This window comes from Lycorma delicatula, chromosome 6, assembly GCF_047948215.1.
Source record: "Lycorma delicatula isolate Av1 chromosome 6, ASM4794821v1, whole genome shotgun sequence".
NCBI classification, from domain to species: Eukaryota; Metazoa; Arthropoda; class Insecta; order Hemiptera; family Fulgoridae; genus Lycorma; species Lycorma delicatula.
The window spans coordinates 91,403,439-91,417,619 of NC_134460.1; the positions used below are offsets into that span (position 1 = coordinate 91,403,439).

At 27.6% G+C, this 14,181-nt stretch overlaps 1 protein-coding gene across 1 annotated transcript in view; it reads right to left on the reverse strand.

The window, feature by feature from the left end:
* Positions 1–4,649: 4,649 nt before the first annotated feature.
* The window catches only part of Zip102B (Zinc/iron regulated transporter-related protein 102B), a 95,165-nt gene continuing 85,633 nt past the window's right edge, over positions 4,650–14,181 (reverse strand). The window contains exon 7 of the transcript XR_012756653.1: positions 4,650–5,775. The gene's annotated coding sequence lies outside the window, so the exon portion shown is untranslated. The remainder of the gene's footprint in view (positions 5,776–14,181) is intronic.

A 14,181-nucleotide genomic window follows, 5' to 3' on the forward strand; every position in this document is an offset into this window, starting at 1 on the left:
TATTCAAATGTGAATTTTTTTTGTTTTAATTTTTTTTAAAATATTTATTTCATTTAGAAATATGTTTGATTACTACTACTGAGATAAATAGTAAAATATTTGTATAAATGCTGTTGAGAGCTATGTCAATACAATTAACTATTACAGAATGAAAAAAAATCTGTGTGGACACCACATGACTTGTTTGTACGTCTATTAAATTACATATATACATTTAAAAAAAATTAAAAGTACATAAAATTTTATTTCATTAATAACTTCTATTTTTTAATTTTTTTGTTATTGAATTATTATTATTATTTATCATAAAACTTTTTTTATAATTTTTTTTACAATTAGAGGTTAACAATTATTAATAAATCAATATATTTAAAATTAAAAAAAAAGTTATAAAAGAAAAAGGAGATGAAGTCTGATTCTGATCGATTTGCCTTTCCCGCCTTGTAAGGTGGCTGATGGTTGTGTTGTTATCAGTCCTATATATTGCTGAAATCAATATATATTAGTTATTCATATCGGAAACAGAAATAATTGCTTATACATCAGCTGTTTCTTTGAAGAATGGAAGAGAATGATTAATGATCATTCTCTTGAATTTCTGGCAGATTTCATAAAATTTCATTAGAAATCAACAACAACCCAAGATTCCTCAAGTCACTCCCCTTAGCATTGATAATGCAAATAGAAAGGGTTGCCAACCCTGTTGGACCATGAAAACAATGAGACTGATGAAGTAAACCTGCAAGTCTTGTGAGCAGTTTTATACCTGCAACATTGTGCTTTGTTTGTATTGATGGGTGACTTCATTTTCTTATTCAGAAAATGAATAAGAATAAGACTAATTTGCTGGATTAATTTTCTTCCTTTCAATTTTATTACTGCAGTTACTATTATATGTTTCCAAAAGTGTAAAACAAATTTGGTAATATTTTGTTTGAATTTCATAAGGACTTTCAATTTCTTTTACAAGTTTTTACTAACCTATTTTTTTTTTAAGTATAATGAGCCTAGTGCAAAGCTGTTGAAAAACGAGTGCCATAATTTGAAATAAATAAATTGAAATGTTATCTCTACGCTAGTAATGTAGCGAAGCTCCAAACACATTTTAAACATCCATAATTTTGTTGATTTTTGGTTATTAGAAAGGGTAAAGAAGATATAATTCTAGTTATTTACCACCTCCCCAGAATACTTGTATAAAAAGTAAAAAAACTGTGGAAATTACATCATGTATCTCACAGACACAATGACAGCAATTGCATAAGTTTTTTGAAGACAGTTATCGAATCTTATATCATCCAGGTATTCTTTCCACGTCGTAATTTTTATCCTGTTCATTATTAAATCCTACAATACTTTTTGGGAGACAACTTAGTAATGCTTTATTCTTCCTCATTATAAATACCTAAAGATTTTTGAAATGAGACTATTTTCTAATTAACAAGATCCAATAAATAGCAGTTTGGGTATTGAAATAAAAAAGTGAAATGTTGGGAAATAAGCTAAATTTCAAAGCTGTACAATAAATATATGTTTTCCCTTTTTTAAACCAAAAAGTAAAAAATAAAATAAAAACTTAATTACGAAATTATATTTTATTACTAACAGATAATAAATCTATTAAACGGACATAGTAACAGCATAAACATATTTTTTTAAATTTGTTCTAGTCTCATAGGATTAAGCATAAGCTTGCAACTATAATTTCTTCTTCTGATGTTTTTTTTCTTCCCAATATTTTTCCAATCTACGTTCAAATGCTTTCACTTCTTCTGTCCATTTTAAATTCAGATTTAATGTTTTCCCTTCAACTTCAGGGTCCTTTGTTCCTTTTGTCTTATCTCTATAATTACTCATATTTTCTACATCTTTTACATGTTCCTTATACAAATCTTTCTTAACTTCTTTAAACCAATTTGTAGTTTTCTGTTTTTCAAAATAGTTCACTAGCTTCTTTGCTAATGTATATTTTTATTCATTCTTTTAACATGACCATAGAACATTAACCTCTTACTGTTTAATGTTATTGATATTTTTTCAATTTTCTTTAATAAGTCTTTATTGCTTCTTAATTTATATTCTTCATTTATTCTAATCGGTTCTAGAATCATCTTCAAAATTTTCCTTTCTTTCTTTTTTTCAATCATCTCCATTGCCAATTTATTTCTTTGTGGTAAAAACTCTATAGGGTATATAATGCGTCTGATTTATTATTATTGTTTTAACAAATGTTATAATAAATTAATTTAATTTCTTACGAGGCAATCAGTTAATAAACTATTCTGAAAATGACATATATGTCAAAATCAGAGTATATAACGTATTTATCAGTCAATATAATACAAATTTATACCTATGATGATGTTACTTACATTAGAATTCTACTAAAACTCAATTCTTTCAATACAGATTTTATTGTGGGTACATTTGAGAGGGTTAACTGATTTATTGATACTGATTATCAGTATGCTATTCAACATGTACAAAAAAGAATAAAAATATCAGATAGACCATACATAATATTATACTCACAATTAAAATCTGGAATTATACTTATGTTAGAGGTACGTTTTTTCTTATTTTTATATTCTTTTTGGATTTTTATTTTTTTTATTAAGAATTCTTTACTTTATTGATATTTTGATTGTTTTAAGCATACATAAAACCAACTACATAAATATAAATATATAATAAAACTAATTTGGTTCAAAGACGTGTTGAGAAGTTTCATTAATAACAATTTCATTCTAATTTATCAAATAATATGTCAAATACATTAAAATAATGAAACATAGAAGTAAAATATAAAACTGGAAAATACATCTCTCGATGATAGTACTCTGTTACTACCTCTTGTAAATGAATAACTCCCATTAAAGCGGTAATTTATAGCAATATCACTGGTGTATACAAACATTTATTTTTTAGAAAAATAAAGTAATATTTTTAAATTAATATATATTTTCAAAGCAGTTGGAAGATTAACCAATGATAACATAAAAATGGAAATTCTTATTAACTTTCTATAAGTCAATAGGCCTTATTTGTAAACAAATAATAATATACAATATTTATAAATTATTTTCATACATTAACTGTTACATTAATGTAACTTCACATCATACAAGATTTTTTTTTTTAAGTTTTGAATCATTTTTAGTCATCATTAATACAATTGAAATGCAACTTCACTAATTCACACCAGTTTAAGAAAAATCTAGTTTAAACTGAAGAATATTGAAAAAAGTTGTACTTGTCTATGATACTGTAACTGAAGATTGAGTAGCTCACCAATTTTGGAAAGATAAATATAATAACTTCTTATGCTAAAGATGAAAAAAATTAAATTTGTATGGTACTTTTTTAAATGGAAACCATAAATAAATTGTACAAAATCCTTATTCTAATTAAGATTATACTGCCAGAGAACAGACTACAATAGACATTACAATTAGGCAGTTGATTTTATTCAGTTTCAGAACGAGATTCCAAATTCGGCCCTTAACTGAACCTGAATGACTAAAGTACAATGGTAACAAAATACATATTCAATCCAAATACAACTACAATTAATTGGGATAGATTCATATAAAGAAACAGCTTTGATAATAGCAAATTAATGACAGCTTATTACTAATTTAAAAGGTTATATAATATATATATATATATATATTATATATGGACAAAGTGAAGGCAAAAACAGAAAAATAGATTTTTTAAAGACTTTATACATCTGTTGAAATTACTGATGCACATTCATCAAGAAGCAGGGATCACTTTAGAAATTTATAAATTAAATTGCTGGAGAGTTAGCCATAATGAAAAAAATTTACAGAAGTTAAGTTTAAAAAAAAAAATTAAATTGATATCACAGTGATAGGATGACTTAAAGCAACTATAATACAATTAATAAAATTAAACTTGTTCACCCAATTAACAGTTTTTAATTGTATATGAGGTGTACAATTTAAAATTTATTTATCTTTTAAACAAATTTAGATTCTAGCAACATGATGTCAAGGTATTGTCATTAGTTAAAATATCTCAAATTAAAAGTGTAGTTGTTGATATCAAACTTTCACAGGAATTTTTCATAATTAAGTGGGCAATTCATTTATTAAAAAATAAATTTGCTATAATAAAATGTATGGTTTATTTACGAGTATAAAACGGCATATTTTGGTACAAGATAAATCTTAACACTTGCTTCTTTAATTTGATGTATTCTGTTTTTTCTTGTTATTCTCTTAGTTTTCTTTTTAGAGGCAATCATTTTTTGACAAAATTTGATATGTCATATTAACTATATTAACATTTAAAAAAATAAATAGCTAAAAACAAATCAAGCTTTTGGACATATTAGAAAAAATTTTAGCTCTACTGTAAATTAGAATTAAGTAAAACAAATTTGTTATAAAATGTTCAACTAAATTTGATTAAAACACATAATAAAAAAATTTAGTACTTTTTTCACAAGTTCAAAAAGTGACAATAGTTTTTGTCACTGAACTGATAATGTTAAAAATTATCTAATATCATTAATATAAATAGTTAATTGTTTCCTATTCCGAACAACATACAAAAAACTTGTAACTTAACTATACTTTAGAACAATAACAGTAAATATGTAATGTGAAGTAATTATTGTTATCATTATTAAATTTATTAATAATATTAACATATTGTTCACAAATTAACACAATGAAAATACTTTCTTGTAATTCATAAGAAAATAGTACGTAGAATATTTTTATCAATCGCCAAATAATAAACTGTAGCAAAAATAAGAATAAATGTTAAAAATTAGTTGAGTTTACCTTAATGCTACATTGAGATGATTATCACTTATTCCAAATTGATGAGCTTTTGATGAATCATATAGCAGCATTCAAGAGTTTCATTAATAATTTAGCAGTTCAAATAAAACTGTTCAGAGACAAAATGTAATCAATAATAAACATTATAGAACCTCACTAATTGGAAATTCAACTTTTTTCTTCTCTCCAGCTCTACAATCTTGGATGTATTTTAATTTTTCCTCTAATGTGCCTCCACTTTTCTTGATTTCTTATCAACTCCTAACAATTTTTTGCAAGTAAAATCTCTAAAATGTTGAGTAACATCCCCTTCTTGATCACCCTTTATTTTTTATTCTGTTGACTGCACTTTCATCAGTATGTTTTGTATCCTTCCTCCCAACATTTTCTCTACAAATCCTGACAGGTAAAAATGTAGGATTTAATAATGAGTCCAATATCTCATTTTGTTAACCTCCATAGCTGATCTATATGGTTAGTTTTACAATACTTAGCATCATCCTCTTTTCAAATATCTTAGCATATTCTTATCCTTTTCATTCATCAACCACATCTCATTTCTGCATCTAATAACACATCTAATCTATGTTTAATGAATTTTAATTTTAGTCTTAAAAGTAGAATGAGGTTTGAATTAATTTGTTTTATATTAGGAAAAAGACCCTTGTTTCCAACCATTATTTGGTAGTTTGTTTCTTCTTGTATCGATTCTTTCCATGAAAGAGATAACTAGATATTTAAAACTTGATTTTTTCAAATTCTGTTGCTACTGATGTCCCAGTTATTAGCTTCCTTCCATTTTCTGCTTCTACTGTTTTTAAATACTTTTTTGTACTTATTTAAAATCTGACTCTACTCCATTTCAAGTATCTGGTTGAATATCTGCATCTTTTTTGCAATGAGAAGAATGCCAGCTGCATATGCAAATTTTTGGCCAGAATTCAAAATTCAAATAAACCTTAAACAAATATAAATTAACAAAAATTTCAAATGGTAGAATTTTAGTTGAATATATACAAATTTTCAAAAAGTATCATCCAATCTTATAAGATATTAAAATAAAAAAATATTTCCTCATATTAATGCATAATGCAATACTTCAATTTAACAATATATTACCACGTATTTTCTTATATAAAATTAATTTTGATTAAATATAGTATATACTCTTCTTAACTGACTCACCAAATTAACAGACCATGCTGGTTATGATGTAATGAAATGAATAACAAAATTTTTCATATTCTTTACTAGCTATTATTATATAGTGAACTGTTCATTTTATAGACAATCATATTTCCTATCCAAGTTTTTAATGACTAGTAAAAATATACACACTGCTATTATGTTCTGACTAAGCTATCATCACAATCACACAGCAAATTATAGCCATATTTTATGTAATTTTTAATATGACTAAACTTTATTTCCTTTAAGTAGTATTATCACTCGTGGACTGAATGTATCTCATGCTATTGTTCTCTAGTATTTTAGATGTGTTTCTTGTGAATAAATTGTTAACTGTAATTATGAATGAGGAATGTAAGCATGTTGTGATTTCATTAAGTTAAGGTATTACAGAAATTAGAAAGGTTGAATAAAGGTGAGTTTGAAAAACACAAGTTTAAGACTGGAAAAAGGTGACTAGGTCTACTAGCCTGTCCAAGTACGCTGAAAGTTTTTACATTCCATCCATATGGTAAAGAAACCTAATTTGGAGTTTTTAGATTATATACTTTGGTTGCAGTTTATCCAACAAATTTAAAGGTTCCCATTAGTGGTTTATTAATAAAACAGAAACTTTTATCTTTAAATTATAAACTCAATGGAGATAAAAGTTTTATAGTTAGCACTGGTTAACAAGATCATTATTGTTAGTACTGGAAAAAACATCATGGGGTCATGTATTAATGATGGTATAAGGATATCAGGATTAAGTAAATAAAAAAATTATCAAGTAATTTTAATTTTCCTCAATATTATAAATAAAAATAAGCTGTGAAATATGTTTTTTTTTTTAACTTACAGCATATTATGTGCTTTAAAAAAAAACATAAGAAAAAGTATGCTGGTGTAGCAGAGTTTTTGCTTGATCATCTTGTCTGTCCCAATCAAGTAAGTTAAAAGAAAGTCTCCGTAGAGTGAATTTTTAAGTCTTATTCTATTGTAAATTACAGAAAAAAATTGTCATTTGTCCACTTTTCATGATACAATGTATGTTTCATATAATCTTTTCTTTGCTTCCATTATGATTGATAAATTGATATTCAAGGAGCACAATTTTAGCTCAACTGTTTATTTTTAATGTTTTTGCTATTAGCTATGACCAATTTCTTGTCTCTTTTTGAAAATAATCTCCCTTTTGTTTACAAATTTTCCTTAGTTATGCACTATATTTTGTCAAAGAATTTTTCATTTTTTAGATATTAATAACTACAACTTACCCACAATATAAAACAAATTATAGTAGCATGTTCATTCGATTGTTTGAATTCATTTGCACATATTTCAATTGCTTCCAATACGTTGAAGTTTCATCACAATTCTTGAAACTATCTTTTTTAAAATAGAGAAGGATAGATTCATTATTAATAAGCTTTCAAGTTTTAAAATCACATTGTTGACAACTAACACATATAACTGGTGTCACTTTATTAGTAACTCAGTCAGCAGTGTTTGTTAATTACATTTTGAATTTAAGTTACTGAGATTTCTCCAAATTTAAGTGCTAATTAATAATTAATAATGATGTTTAGTACAGCACAATGTAGCATTTTAAAAGCATAACAAATTAATTTTGTACTTTCTTTATTACATTTTGTAAAACAGAAGTTAATATAATGTAAGATTCTTTCTAATCAAGCCTGTTTTGGATTCCAGAGGTAAAATTTTTATTAATAAATACATTTTTAATTCACATATTTAAAAGAAGCAATATTGAGAAAAAATACAGAATTGGGAAAATGGGAAATATTCAATATTTTTTGAAATTATGATTTATTATACTCTATATATTTGTGCTTTTCATAAACTAACTGAAAAAAAAAATTGGGGAATCTGAATAAATAATTAGAAATCAATAAAATCTAATATTGTTTGAATTACCATGAATGGGTAAATTTTATTATGCAAGAATTTTATATTTTCAAGAATGGAAAAAGAAATTCATCTAGATTTTTTCTTTACTCTGATTTTATATTCTACTTAATGATGGTATTTACTTAAAAAAAAGTTATTTGAAATAGCATACTTCAAATATGTATAGTGGTTAGCAAGGTTCTAGCTAGCCTCTAATAAATACAGGGTGAGCAACATATAACCGAGCCCATAACATAAACGCTGCAGAATTGGTAGGTTATGTTGGAATGAAATTTTATGAATGATACGGATAGATTAAATAAGAAAAACATAATAAATAATTTAAATGTTGCATTTATTTACCTTATTGTTACAAAAAACATGCAAAATGACCACTCTCGGCATAGATGCACTTTTGTGCTTGACTGATCATATGAGAGCAAAATGATCTGATACAAAATGTTGTTGTCAATTGCGCTGATTTCTCATTAAATGTTCACCTTCAGTTCATCAATATTGTGGGGATTATATGCATAAACTCTCTTCTTTATGTAGTCACAAAGGAAAAAATCACAAGTAGACAACTCTGGGGAATGTGGAGCACATCGACCTCTGCTGACAGCTCGTTCATTTGTGAAAGCTGCATGAACGCAATTCAGTGAAACATTTGATGTGTGACACGTTGATCCATCATGTGGAAGAAGCTGTATTCTGATTCATTATCAGTTAATTGCGCATAGAATTCTTTAAAAATGGCATCTTCTTGACTGGCAGTAATTCTCCTTTCAATATCGGTAATGGCCTGTGGAGTCTGAACGGAAGGTTACCTCTATTTCATTTTGAATTTGAAACCGAACCTATTGTATGCCATTTTTTAACTAAATCTTGTATGCTACTCTTCGCTGGGATACAGGCATTTGGACATTTTTCAACGAATACTTGATGTGATTCTTCAAATGATCCAGAACAAATATAGGCCTCAACTGTAACTATCCTCTCCTGGACTGAATAAGGTATTTCACACAAATACAACAGGATTCACAATACTTCACTGCAACAAAACGTGTATACTGCACTGAGACATAACACTTGACAAATGGCAGCAACAATCAGTACTAACATATACATCCACTAGTTGCGCTAGTTGTGTATGAGTCTTTCATAAATAGTGTTGGGTAACAGTTTCATTATGGGCTCGGTTTTATGTTGCTCACCCTGTACAGATAAACTATATACAGGATTGTTTAATTTTATCTATGGGAAGTGGTTAATAAGTACGATTACAGTTGCTGGTTTTCCCTTAATTTTATCAGGATGCATCTTGCTGAAAAATTCTGAGTAGTAGATCCACCTGATTCTTTAAGGAGAGATAGTTTAGTTTACAGTGTTACTCAGGATACATTTAGTTATTTAATTTGTATCATTTATCTCCGTTTAAAAATTTACTTATTTTAGCAAGTGTTTTTCTAGGTTTAATGAATAATGTATATTACTTTTTACAATTGTAATTAAAAAAAAGAAAAACTAATAACAAAAAAAACCAGCGTAAAACAAATATATTAAACAACAAATTTTACTTTTTTGCTTTATCCTTTTTGTTTTTATGTTTAGAAGATAGCAAGCATAATGTCATGGGAAACAAAATTACAAAAATATATTTATATACTACAAAGTCGGATTATTATAAAAAAAGTTTTGTACAATAATAATCTTACTGAAAGAATTTATGCACTGTAAATAATTGTATTTGATCTTAATTTTTCTAAATAATTTAAGAACACTCTACTTAAGGCTAACTTGGTCCAGTTTACCTAACTAATTGTGAATCTACTGTAATTTATTTCTCAAAATATAAATACTTGCATTTTATGATATATTACAGTTAACCACAAATTTAAGGCAAATTCCCCTGTTAATGACTTTTGATTCACCTCATGTTTATCATTTTGTATGTAATTACATAACCACTATATGCTATACTACAAATATGTTTTTACTTTTGAACATTGATATTTGAATAATAACAATTATTATAAAAATACCAGTTGTTAATATATGTTCCATTAGCATAAAAATATCATATAATTAGTCAAGCTCATACATTCATGGGCACATACAAAAAATATATTAATATGAAAAATGTTATAATATTAAAGGTTTAACAAATAATATAGATTAGTTTATTACAATTAAAACAAAGTAAATTGGCATAAGTAAATCATAATGATATTTGTCAACAAATAATAATAAAATTATGTTTATATTAAAAAGTTCATTGCATCTTTAAGATTTTCAATTTTTTATTATAATTTCTTATTGAAAATTATTACTTTGAGGATTGTAGTGATACTTTTTTTTTTGCTTTTATTTCTTTGATGAAATAATGTTGATAAAGGGTATGGATTTTTTCAACTGATGAACACCAGGCTGTCATGAAATTCCTGTTCCTATAAGAACAAATGTACACTCAAAAAAGTCTGTATGATGAAAACCTGAGTAACAAGATCCTGGACATTAACAGCGAAGAAATAGTGTACAGACGTTCAATAAGGAAATTTTTGTATTGAACATGAAGCAAGATTTTCAAGCGGGTTCAAAAGTATCCAAATATTGATCATAACATAACTTGATTTTGTCTGATTACTAAACATAATCTAAAATAATTTTTGATAAACTATGACATCCAGGAAACATACTGGATTTATAATTAATGAGCAGTTCGAATGCAGAAGCTGTACAGCTAAATGGAAACCGAAATGTTTAGATGATGGTGAGGAGAAATGAAAACAAGATGTTTTTAAGTAAATTATGAACAATCTAGATATATTTTACTCTTTTAATGACTATTCACTGTTAATGTAACATACAAAAATATGATAAAAAAGAACAGTTGTTAAAGTAACAGTAGGTAACACAGGTTCTTTCAGCCAAAGAAATTAAAGATCCAAAAATTATCAATAAAAATCAGGCCAGTTTATTTTATTTTGATAACATACCTTAAAAATTGCAAATCATTTATTTCAGAATACTAGAAAAGATGATGGGTGTTTTGGAGAGACTGAGACTTCAGGGTATGAAACATTCATTTTATTCCATAACAATTACCTTTATCAAATCAATGAAAAGTATGAAAAGGTAATACAATAATTTTTGAATGAATCAGAGTGACACTAGCAGCAGAGAGATTTACCACTGACCTGACTTTTCACCAGAAATTGAATAGCATTCAGCATTCTTTTAGAAGAATAACAGAAACTTTTAGAATACACCAAGCATGTTTTGGTACAAGAATGTATAGTAGGAGATAAGTTTCACAGCGCCCTTGCATGCAAGGTTAATCCCTTTTTGATTAGTATGAGAAGTTTTCAGCTTCATCCTGTATGAAAAGTTGATTACTACAAGCAAATACTATGTCAGTAACATGAAACTTTTATTTTAAGGAAAATTGGAACTCTTTAACATGCCTTTTGCTGTGAGTGTTTATTCATTCCTTAATTCAAAAGTTTATTTTTCAAGATATCATTTCTATGATCTTTCAACAAAAAAAACCTGCACCCATTTCATTATTAATATCTTTAAATAAATTCTCTATATGAAAAATTATAAAAAAACTGTAATTTTTATAATTTTAAAATTAAAATACATGAAAATTCAAACTATTCACAATTAAATTAGGTTGAATTATTGACTTACTAATATATAGATATTTTTGATAAATGTATCAATATTGAAAAGTAAACATGCTAAAATATATTTACATATAGCATTTTATTTTAGTAAACAGTTGACAGACATACAAATTATTACAAGCAAAATATAAATAAATACATGACTTTTTTAAAATTGAAAGTGCTGATATTCATGGATGGATTCTTATTTACAAAAACAAAAACAGTATTTAAAATAGACCTGATAATGGAAAAGGTTTTTGATAGAACAGTTCATAAGTAAACCAATTAAAAAAAATAACTAACTTTCTTCACTGAAAGAAAGGATTTAAATCAGATTTCTACACCTTGGTTGAATTAGATTGTAGTAAAAAATGTACAATTGTTTGCAAAATTAACTAATTATTAATTAAAATTAATAATATATAAATGTATATAAATAAATAATAATATAAATGAAAACACAGACTCCATCACCAACAAGTTTAGGAAAAAGTGTCTACAATTCTACAGACACTTATGCAGGATGGATGAAGATAGACTCGCTAACAAAATTTTCAACATCATCAAGGCAAGTAAGTTAAAGTCCATTTGGATGAAAGAAACACAAGACAACCTGGAATGACTGAACTTCTCAGAAGAAAAATCATGGACAGAAGGAGGTTTAGGGATGAAATTAGAAATAAGAAAATTGAACAAGAGCGAAAAAGAGAAATGATAAAAAGAACATGGATGGAGGAGAGGAAGAAACACATTGAATGAATAAAGGTTTTGGGAAGAAAAGAGAAGAAGGAAGTAAAACCATGATTGGCTCAAGTTCACTGGAGTGAACTTGAGAGCACTCAAGTGGTCTCCTGAGTGGGAATAATTAGAAATAATAATAATATATATAAATACATTATATATAACTAATAATAAATTATTAATCAAAATAGATTTAAAAAAAAGAATGCGACTGAAAATTAACATGGAAGTCAGTTACTTGATAAGAAACTTTCCTAGGGATTGTCTGAAGCACTAGAAATGTTGGCCTAATATGTTTAACACTTGAGTGATCGTGCGGATTACTATTCTAATCCATACATTTTGTTTTAGTCGCCATAAGCAGTTGGCAGTATATATGAACTTTCACCGTCATCTATCTTTTTGTCACTACCCACTGAATGTGTCAGTGCAGTTTCAGCATTCTTGCTGACACTGATGTATTGAGTGTTTTTGTTTGCCCTTGGATTACCGTTGTACTCCACGCGATCAATTACATAATAACTGAAACTTTGTTTTAGAAATCGGTTATTTTCAATTTTTTGTCACTTTTATATAATAGTGTTGTACTTATATTGAAAATGTCAAAATGTGATCAGGAACAGATATGGGACTGGTTGGAAGAGGCTAAAAGTGACAGTGAAAGTGGTGTCAAAGACCCACATGAAGTTGAGGAAGATTTTGTTGAAGAAACAAGGGACAATTGATTCAGGATAGTGACACTGAGAACGCTCAAGATGTAGCTCAAAATATAGAACTAGAAGAAGAAAGTACTCCTGTAGAAGAGCAAAGTCTCAATCTCATCTTGACAGACATGAGTTCTATATTGGTAGGCAAAAAAAGTCAGAACCAACTCACTGGTATTTAGAATCGCAGGTGTCACCTTCATCACTAACACCAAGTTTCAGTATTGTACCTGCTTTTCATAAGCCTGGACCACAAGGTGATGCTAACAGTACAAAAACCCCTACTCAGTTGTTTGTTTGTTTGATTGATGATGTAATGATACAAAAAATTGTTGAATGCACAAACATATACATTGAGAAAATAAAGAAAAAATTTGTAAGGGAGAGATACAAAACCTACTGATGAGGTGGAAGTGGAGATAAAATCTCTGTTAGGTATTTTGTAATTTATTGGAGTTTTGAAGTCCAGCCAACAAAATGTTTTTGATTTGTGGAACAATAGTCATGGAAGTGGATGTGAGGCAATCTATGTTACTATGAATGAGCATTGGTTTAGATTTTTAATGCGCTGTCTGAGACTGGAATATACGTGATAGAGAACAATGTTCATGGGACAAGCTACCTGCTACAAGTGTTTGAAAAATTTGTGTTAAATTCTGTGAAGTCATTCAGGCCTACTGATTACTTTACCATAGATGAACAGTTTGTAGCTTCCCACAGCAGGTGTCCTTTCTGGCAGCACATGCCAAAAAAGCTGGCAAAATTTGGCATAAAGATCTATGCTCCATTATCTGCATTTTGCTTTTATACTACTAAGTTACAAATAAATGAGGACAAATAGCCACAGGGCCCTTCTCAAGCAAGCACTGCAAAAAAAGGATTTTGTATGTCGCCTTGTAGAACAAGTTACCAGCTCATGCAGGAACATAACAGCTGACAATTTCTTTTCCTCAGTTCCTTTAGCTAAGATACTCTTAGAAAAGAAATCACCGTCATGTAGGAACTTTGAAACGAAACAAGCCCGAGATTCCTGCATGTTTCCTGCCTGATAAAGTGGGAGAGCCTAAATCAAGCAAAAAAAGCCAAACCAGCAACCAGACTTTTTACCAGAAATTGACCAGTAATCAGAATTTTTTTACAAGGATAACAGAAACTTGTAGAATGATATGC